The sequence below is a fragment of the Neophocaena asiaeorientalis genome, unplaced genomic scaffold, assembly GCF_003031525.2.
Source record: "Neophocaena asiaeorientalis asiaeorientalis breed wild unplaced genomic scaffold, Neophocaena_asiaeorientalis_V1.1 scaffold246, whole genome shotgun sequence".
Classification (NCBI taxonomy): domain Eukaryota; kingdom Metazoa; phylum Chordata; class Mammalia; order Artiodactyla; family Phocoenidae; genus Neophocaena; species Neophocaena asiaeorientalis.
The window spans coordinates 1,522,229-1,530,513 of NW_020174551.1; the positions used below are offsets into that span (position 1 = coordinate 1,522,229).

General features: G+C 33.9%; 1 non-coding gene across 1 annotated transcript; it reads left to right on the forward strand.

Moving 5' to 3' along the window:
- The first annotated feature begins 7,961 nt into the window (after positions 1-7,961).
- On the forward strand, positions 7,962-8,068 carry LOC112407916 (U6 spliceosomal RNA). The gene has a single exon (XR_003004848.1). It is a non-coding gene; the product is annotated as a U6 spliceosomal RNA (small nuclear RNA).
- The last annotated feature ends 217 nt before the right edge of the window (positions 8,069-8,285 follow it).

Below are 8,285 nucleotides of genomic sequence, written 5' to 3' on the forward strand. Positions count from 1 at the left end.
AAAAAAAAAAAAAAAAAAAAAAACTACAGTGAGATGTCACTTTATACCTATCAGAATGGCTAAAATGAAAAATCGTAATAAAACCATATACTGGCTATACTGGCTATACTGGCTAGGGTGTGGAGAAACCAGATCACGCATACATTGCTGGTGGGAATGTATAATGATACAGTTACTCTGGAAAACAGTTTTGCAGTTCTTTCTGAAATTAACAATGGAACTTACCGTATCACCCAGCAATTACAATCTTGGGCTCATGTCCCAGAGAATAAAAACTCATTTTCACGCAGAAACTTCTAGGCAAATGTTTATAGCAGCTTTAATAACAGCTGAAAACTGGAAACTATCCAAATAGCCTTCAATGATGAATGGATAAACAAATGGTGGTATATCCATACCATGGATTACCAATCAACAATAAAAAGGAATAAACTATTGACAAATGCAACAACTTGGATGCATCTCAAGGAAATTATGTGGAGTAAAAGAAGCCAATGTCATAAATATGCATACTGTATGATTCCATTTATATAACATTCATGAAATAACACAAATGTAGACATGGAGAACTTAATAGTTAATGTGGATTAAGGAAAAGGGAGGAGAGGGTGAGTCAAGCTCATCCTCTTGATGAGGGTAGCATGAGTGTTGGTTCAGTTAAGTATTGTGATTGTGGTTATACAAAGCTACATGTGATAAAACTGTCAGAGCTATTCAAACATAGATACATACACGTATGTACACATGAGTACATGTATAACTGGTAAAATCTGAATAACCTCAATGGATTGAACAAATGTTAATTTCCTGTTTGATATTGTACTCCAGTTATACAAAATATTAACATTGGGGGAGGCTGGGTGAAGGGGGCCCTGGATTTCCCTATAAATTTCTTTGCACATTCCTATGAATATATAATTATTTTAAAGTAAAAAGTTTTACAGAAAAGTAAATGAAACACGTCAATTGAGTCTAAGATGCTTGCAAAGTCGAGGCCAAATACAGATCCTCTAGAATATTATTTTACAAAAGGATAATATTTTTAAAGTCATCATATATCACTTTCTGATTAATAATGAAATAAACAAACTTGGTCACATGCTTGTCTAAATCCATAATCATCGATTTCATTTGTCTTTAATCATTTCTCCCTTTAATAAGTTGTGAATTTTTTTAAAAAATCATTATAGTTTATTTGCCTATGTTATAAACCCCTTCATTTTTCAGCGTTTTCTATAATCTGGGCCATAGGAATACCTTAATTTAGATTAAATGGTTTCAGAAAAACTAGGAAGGTTAGGAAGTCATTTGGAGGTGACGTGAAAGAGTCACACTTTCTTCCTTTTGAAAGCATTTTTACAGCGAATTCCATGGATAGTTTCAAATCAATTCACTTCGAAATGATAAAAGATTGTGTCTTTTAAGCTTTAAAGGGCAATTGAAAAAGATTTGGTCATTTTTTTTGTATACCTCTTGTTTTAACAAAAAATACTTAAAAAAGAATGACCTTTTGAGACTGTTTTTACGATTCTTGAAAAATGATATATTTTAGGATATTAGCAAAGTGAAATTTCTGGAATGGAAAGTGTTGTTTTCTATAGTTACTGTCAACAAATTACCACAAGCTTAGTGGCTTAAAAAAACAGAAATTTATTTTCTCATAGTTCTAGAGGACAGAGCCCTAAACCATTATCACTGAACCAAAATCAAGGTGTCACAGGGCTGTGTTTCCTCCAGCAGCTCTAAGGAAGAATCCATTCTAGTTTCTGGTGGGTGCTGGCATTCCTTGACTTGTTGCTACATCATTCCAACCTCTGCCTCCATGATCACATTGCTTCATCCTCCTCTGTGCAGATGAAATCTCTCTTGGCTTCTCTCATATAAATACACTTGGGAATGAATTTATAACCCACCTACATAATCCAGGATAATCTCTGCATGTTGAGATCTTTAATTAAATCCCATCTGCAAAGATCTTTTTTCCTTATAAAGTAATATTTACAGGTTCCAGGTATTAGGACATGCTCTCTTTTGAGTGGACATTATTCAGCATACTATAGGGAGTCATTAGTGTGCCATGGTTGTGATTTTTCTCAATTTCTGCTTCATGTAAACATTCGATAAATAGCTAAATGTATTTATATATTGTTTTTAACTGTTATTGCATTTTAGAGTATTTTAATAGACTTTTTCTATTAAAAAATCTCATTGGTCTTTTTCAATTGAGAGACATTTTAACAAAAAGATATGGATGTATCCAGTGTTGTTTATAAATTAAAACACACACAACAGCTAAGTGCAAATGAGTTCTACTACTAAAGATTCCAAATTCATTTTTCTATCAAAATCCATGTGCATATGAGAAATAAAAAAGCAGAGAAAAACTCAATTTCGTTTCTTTTATGGTTGAGTAATATTCCATTGTATATATGTGCCACATCTTCTTTATCCATTCATGTGTTGATGGACACTTAGGTTGCTTCCATGTCCTGGCTATTGTAAATAGTGTTGCAATGAACACTGTGGTACATGTCACTTTTTGAATTATGGTTTTCTCAGGGTATATGCCCAGTAGTGGGATTGCTGGGTCATATGGTAGTTCTATGTTTGGTTTTTGAAGGAACGTCCATAATGTTCTCCATAGTGGCTGTATCAGTTCACATTCACACCAACAGTGCAAGAGGGTTCCCTTTTCTCCACACCCTCTCCAGCATTTACTATTTGTAGATTTTTTGATGATGATAATTCTGACTGGTGTGAGGTGATACCTCATTGTAGTTTTGATTTGCATTTCTCTAATGATTAGTGATGTTGAGCATCATTTCACATGTTGGTTGGCAATCTGTATATATCTTCTGTGGAGAAATGTCTATTTACGTCTTCCATCCATTTTTGGACTGGGTTGTTTGTTTTTTGGATATTGAGCTGCATGAGCTGCTTGTATATGTGGCACATATATACAATGGAATGTTACTCAGCCATTAAAAGAAACAAAATTGAGTTATTTGTAGTGAGGTGGATGGACCTAGAGTCTGTCATACAGAGTGAAGTAAGTCAGAAAGAGAAAAACAAATGCTGTATGCTAACACATATATATGGAATCTTTAAAAAAAATGGTTCTGATGAACCAAGGGGCAGGACAGGAATAAAGATGCAGACATGGAGAATGGACTTGAGGACATGGGGTGGGGGAGGGTAAGCTGGGATGAAGTGAGAGAGTAGCACTGACATATATATACTACCAAATGTAAAATAGATAGCTAGTGGGAAGCAGCTGCATAGCACAGGGAGATTAGCTCAGTGCTTGTGACCACATAGAGGCGTGGGATAGGGAGGGTGGGAGGGAGATGCAAGAGGGAGGGGATATGGGGATATACGTATACATATAGCTGATTCACTTTGTTAGGCAGCAGAAACTGACACAACATTGTAAAGCAATTATACACAAAGATGTAAAAAAAAAAAAAAGCAAAGAAAAGATAGCTAATAGTCTTAGAAAATATTCAGCCTCACTACTGATTAAAGAAATGCACATGAATTCTGTTTGATCCCACTTTTTCTCTTTAATACTAAATAAGACAATAAATATCCAACCAGTTTTTAAAACCTTAGTATGTTGTCATATTAGCTTTAAATATTTTTTGAAAGATATACCACAGCTGCAATGGAAACACATTGAATATCACCTCATTGATTTCATTCCCCTCTCCTCCTGTCCCAGAAGTAACAACTGTCTTGAATTTGGTACACTATCATAGCTACATGTTTTTTCATACCCTTACTACATATATGTGTCCTTTCCATATATTTACTTCTTGTATGTATTTATTAAGCAATCAGTATTGTTTGCATGTTTTAAAGTTTTAAATTTTTTCACTCAAATTTATGGTTTGCTATTTTTCCACGTTAAAACACGTAGATTCAATTCATGCATTTAAACTGCTAAATTAAGTTTCCTTGTGTGGCTATATCCATGTTTACTTATCTATTTTCCTTTTGATGGAAATGTTTCCAATGTTTTATTATACAAAATGCTTCAATGGAGATAACATTTTTCATGTCTCAAAATGACAAGAGATTTTAAATTAAAATACTCCATGATGAAGAGAATTACTGGTAGGAATGCAATTTGATACAGTCTTTCTGGAAAACAATTTGGCAACATGTGCCAAGACCTTAAAAAAATATGCATACTCATTAACCCTATAACATTACTTCTAAAAATATACCATATCACTGGTTCTCAAACTGTGGTCCCCAGATCAGCAGCATCAGCACAAGCAAATTCTCAGGGCCCTACCTCAAACCTACCTGACCAGAAGCTTTGAGGATGGGAATAAGCAATCCACAGTTTACCAAGCCCAACAGGTGATCCTAACTCATGCCAAAGCTTAGGAAACAACTGCTCTAGATAACAGTTTGGAAAGTCTCAAGGATATTCACTGCAGAATCACTTTTAAGAGAAAAGGTGGGACTCACCCTCAATGTCTTCATAAATCTTCAAAAAAATGTTGATATAAATAATGAAACAAATATAGCATGAAAAATTAAATTATGTGGGAAAATAGCTTTGCTATTACGCTATAAGAAAATGGCATGATCTAAAGTCATGTATAAGTGATATCACACAGTATTCATCTTTTTCTGTCTGACTTATTTCATATGTAGAATCTAAAAAATATAACAAACTAGTGAATAAAACAAAAAAAAGCAGACTAACAGATACAGAGAACACACTAGTGGTTACCAGTGGGGAGAGGGAAGGGGGAAGGGGCAATATAGGAGTAGGGGAGTTAAAAAAAAAAAAGGGTCATTATGAGATTATAAGAAATTGGGACTTCCCTGGTGGCACAGTGGTTAAGAATGCGCCTGCCAATTCAAGGGACACGGGTTCGATCCCTGGTCCAGGGAGATCCCACATGCCATGGAACAAATAAACCCATGAGCCACAACTACTGAGCCTGTGTTCTAGAGCCCTCAAGCCACAACTACTAAGCCACATGCCTGGAGCCCATGCTCCACAACAAGAGAAGCCACTGCAATGAGAAGCCTGCACACCCCAACGAAGAGTAACCCCGCTCGCCGCAACTAGAGAAAGCCTGCATGCAGCAACGAAGACCCAACGCAGCCAAAAAGAAAATCATCTGTGTGAAACTTTTGAAAATTGCAAAGCACTATATAATTTAAAGAATCTTTTATTCAATAAAAAAGTTTTTAAAAATTAGAGAAAAAATAAAGTTGTACATAGAGCAAAATCATAACTTTTTTATGGTATACATCCAAAGGTAGTAAATAAGAATTTTCACATATATGTACACCTACATATAGTCTGAATTAATGTATTTACATTTAGTTAATATATCATTCATTTATGCTATCATTTGTGACCTCACTAGTTGTATTTATTAACTATTAAAAATGATAAATAAAGCTTATGTTTTTATGAACATAAATAATAGCTACTGAGGTTTTTTAACTCCAAATACCATGATGCTTCGATGTGCAAATAGGTTTCCAACAAGGTAAACTGAGTTTTAAAAAGATGTCATCTTATGCAATAATTTACTTTGGATTGACAGTTAAAAGTAATATCTAGATGATGTCTATAACATATTCACACATATTCTAAAAGTCTATTAATAGAAATATAAGGAATATTAAAACTGGCTGGTGTGATATCCAGTGAAATATAGACTTAAATTCTATGCCATTAGAACTTGCAAATTTATAGGAATGTGCTTTAAATTTGTTGGCAGTTGAATTTCTATGTAAAGTTCTCAGTATTCTCTATGGCTATCAAATGGATCATAATAACCTCAACATTCATTTATATAATTCAAATTATATTATATATAACCTCATTTATTTTTTTAAAATAACTAATATAATTTTGCTCACATCTGATGTATATACCATGATCAAAATTTAATTCCAATTTTCCTGAACTAGAGAATAGGTTTTATGTGAGGTCCGTAGCAAATTTAATTTTAACTCGTAATTCTCAATATGTTCCTATTACTTTCAAGAATAATAGGGAGTATGCCTGCAGGTAGTTTAATACCTTTAAATTCCTATGGATCACAATGAAATACCATGTAGCCCAGTATGCTTCTTATTTCAAAGGTTGTGGGCTGCTAACAATATACTTTTATTAAAATTCCTATTAATTTTTGCTGTCAATCTGAATATAATATTACTTTATCACTTTTCTATAGAATAAAACAGTGAAGAAAATATTACTTTATTTCTAACTACTTATTTGGTCAAAAATAGAAAAAGAAATTTAGAAGAAGTCAACTATGTCATAGCCAAATAATAGCCAATTTTTGAATATTTTAATAATGAAATGGCACAATTTATACATCTACCCATGTAGTGATTTGTTCAAAAGATACTTAGCATTGAGCCAAGGAATTGTGCTAAGCATTAGGGATAGAGCAGCTAGCAACAATTAAATCCCTGCCCTCAAGAAGCATTCATTCTAGTGGGAGTAATAGACAACAAACACATAACAATTCAAGTACTCATACTGTGATAAAGAAAAAGAGGAGTTTTATGTAAGAAATGGATCTGAATTAAACATGAAAAGTAGATAAAAGCATTCCAAGAATAAAGCAAAGCCTATGCAAATGACCTAATGTGAGCAATTGCTGGTGAGAAGTGCTCCGAGGAGAGCGAGTAGATTAGAGTGGCCAGAGAATTGGGAACAAAAAAGAACAAGGTACCCGATAAGGCTGGGGTAAGGGCAGGGACAGATCACCAGGCTTCTGTAAATCATGATGGGATATTGAGCTTCTCCTGGTACTAAGAAGCCATGATGTGTCAAAGGCTAACCCTGACTACGCCGGAGACATGTTCATGAGGGCACAAAGATGTTACAGTGGGCCAGGCAAGAGATGGTGGGAACTTTGGATGCAGGTGATTTCATTTCACATGGAGAGACACACATGTCTTCACAATCTGTTTGGGAATCTGTGTTGGAAACAGAACCTGGTTACAAACTGGATGGGGGGTAGAGGTGGGCTGTGGATGGAAAGGTGCAAAGTTGACCCTTCGTTGACTTATCTGGAAGGAGTGGAGTTGTCGTTTACTAAGGTGGAGGCACTGGGAGAGGGGTAGATTTTCTGTCTGTGGCATGGGCCATCTTAAGTTTGAGATGCTTGTAAGACATACAAGTGAAGATATCAAAAACATATAAATTAATATGGTGCTCAAAGAGGAGGTCTGGGCTAAAAAAAAACCCTCAATTTATCTTTTTAATCTTTTCACATTCAACTAAATGTAATGCATAATCATTGGGGGGAAAATAGTATTAAAATGTAACACAGAGTTCTTTTTCTATATATACACCCATACACACAGATGTGTGGATAATTATTATTTATAAGAAATTGAATTATATTTTTTAATCTGATTTTTAACTTAATTTTTTAAAGAATATTTTCTTCAGAGAAATATAGATTCCTTCTGATATATGTAACTTTACTGAGCACATAATGTTGCTTTCTATAGTTAATCAGAAAATTATTAAACCAATTCTTATTTTTATAAATGTAGATGGTTAGTAATATTTTGCTACAATAAGCAGTACTACAAGGAACACTCTTTTATGCCTTTGTTTAGTGAAATTTATAGTTCACAAGAAATACTACATAATATGTGTGCTTAATGTATATAGACAGGATTAAATTAATATATCACTTATAGTCAAAAAGTAGAAAATATGAATTAATTTCTTTTGCAAACAACTATAAAGAGAGTTCTGGATTTTGCCTGCAATGTTAAATGTTTTAAAGCTGCAAGTAGGAAGACAGATATCAATTTCAACATTAGCAATGAAAACTTAGTATATAGGAGTATGTAGCTTCTAAGGAATAAAAAAAAAAAATTCTATTACATGAGATGTCCTAGCTTTCTTCTCTTTTAGTCCACACTAAAGGCCCTGTCAAGATGTCAGACGGGTACTTGCTTCGGCAGCACATATACTAAAACTGGAACAACACAAAGAAGATTAGCGTGGCCCCTGAGCAAGGAGGACACACAAATCCGTGGAGCCTTCCATATTTTTAGGTTGTTAAGAGAGCAGATCCTAAGAGTTCTCATCACAAGGAGAAGTGTTTTTTTTCTTTCCTTTTTATTGTATCTATATGAAATAATGGATGTTAACTAACCTTATTGTGGCAATCATTTCACAATACATGTAAATCAAACTATCATGCTATACACCTTAAACTTATACAGTTTATTGTCAAGTATTTCTCAGTAAAACTGGAAAAAAATTTCAG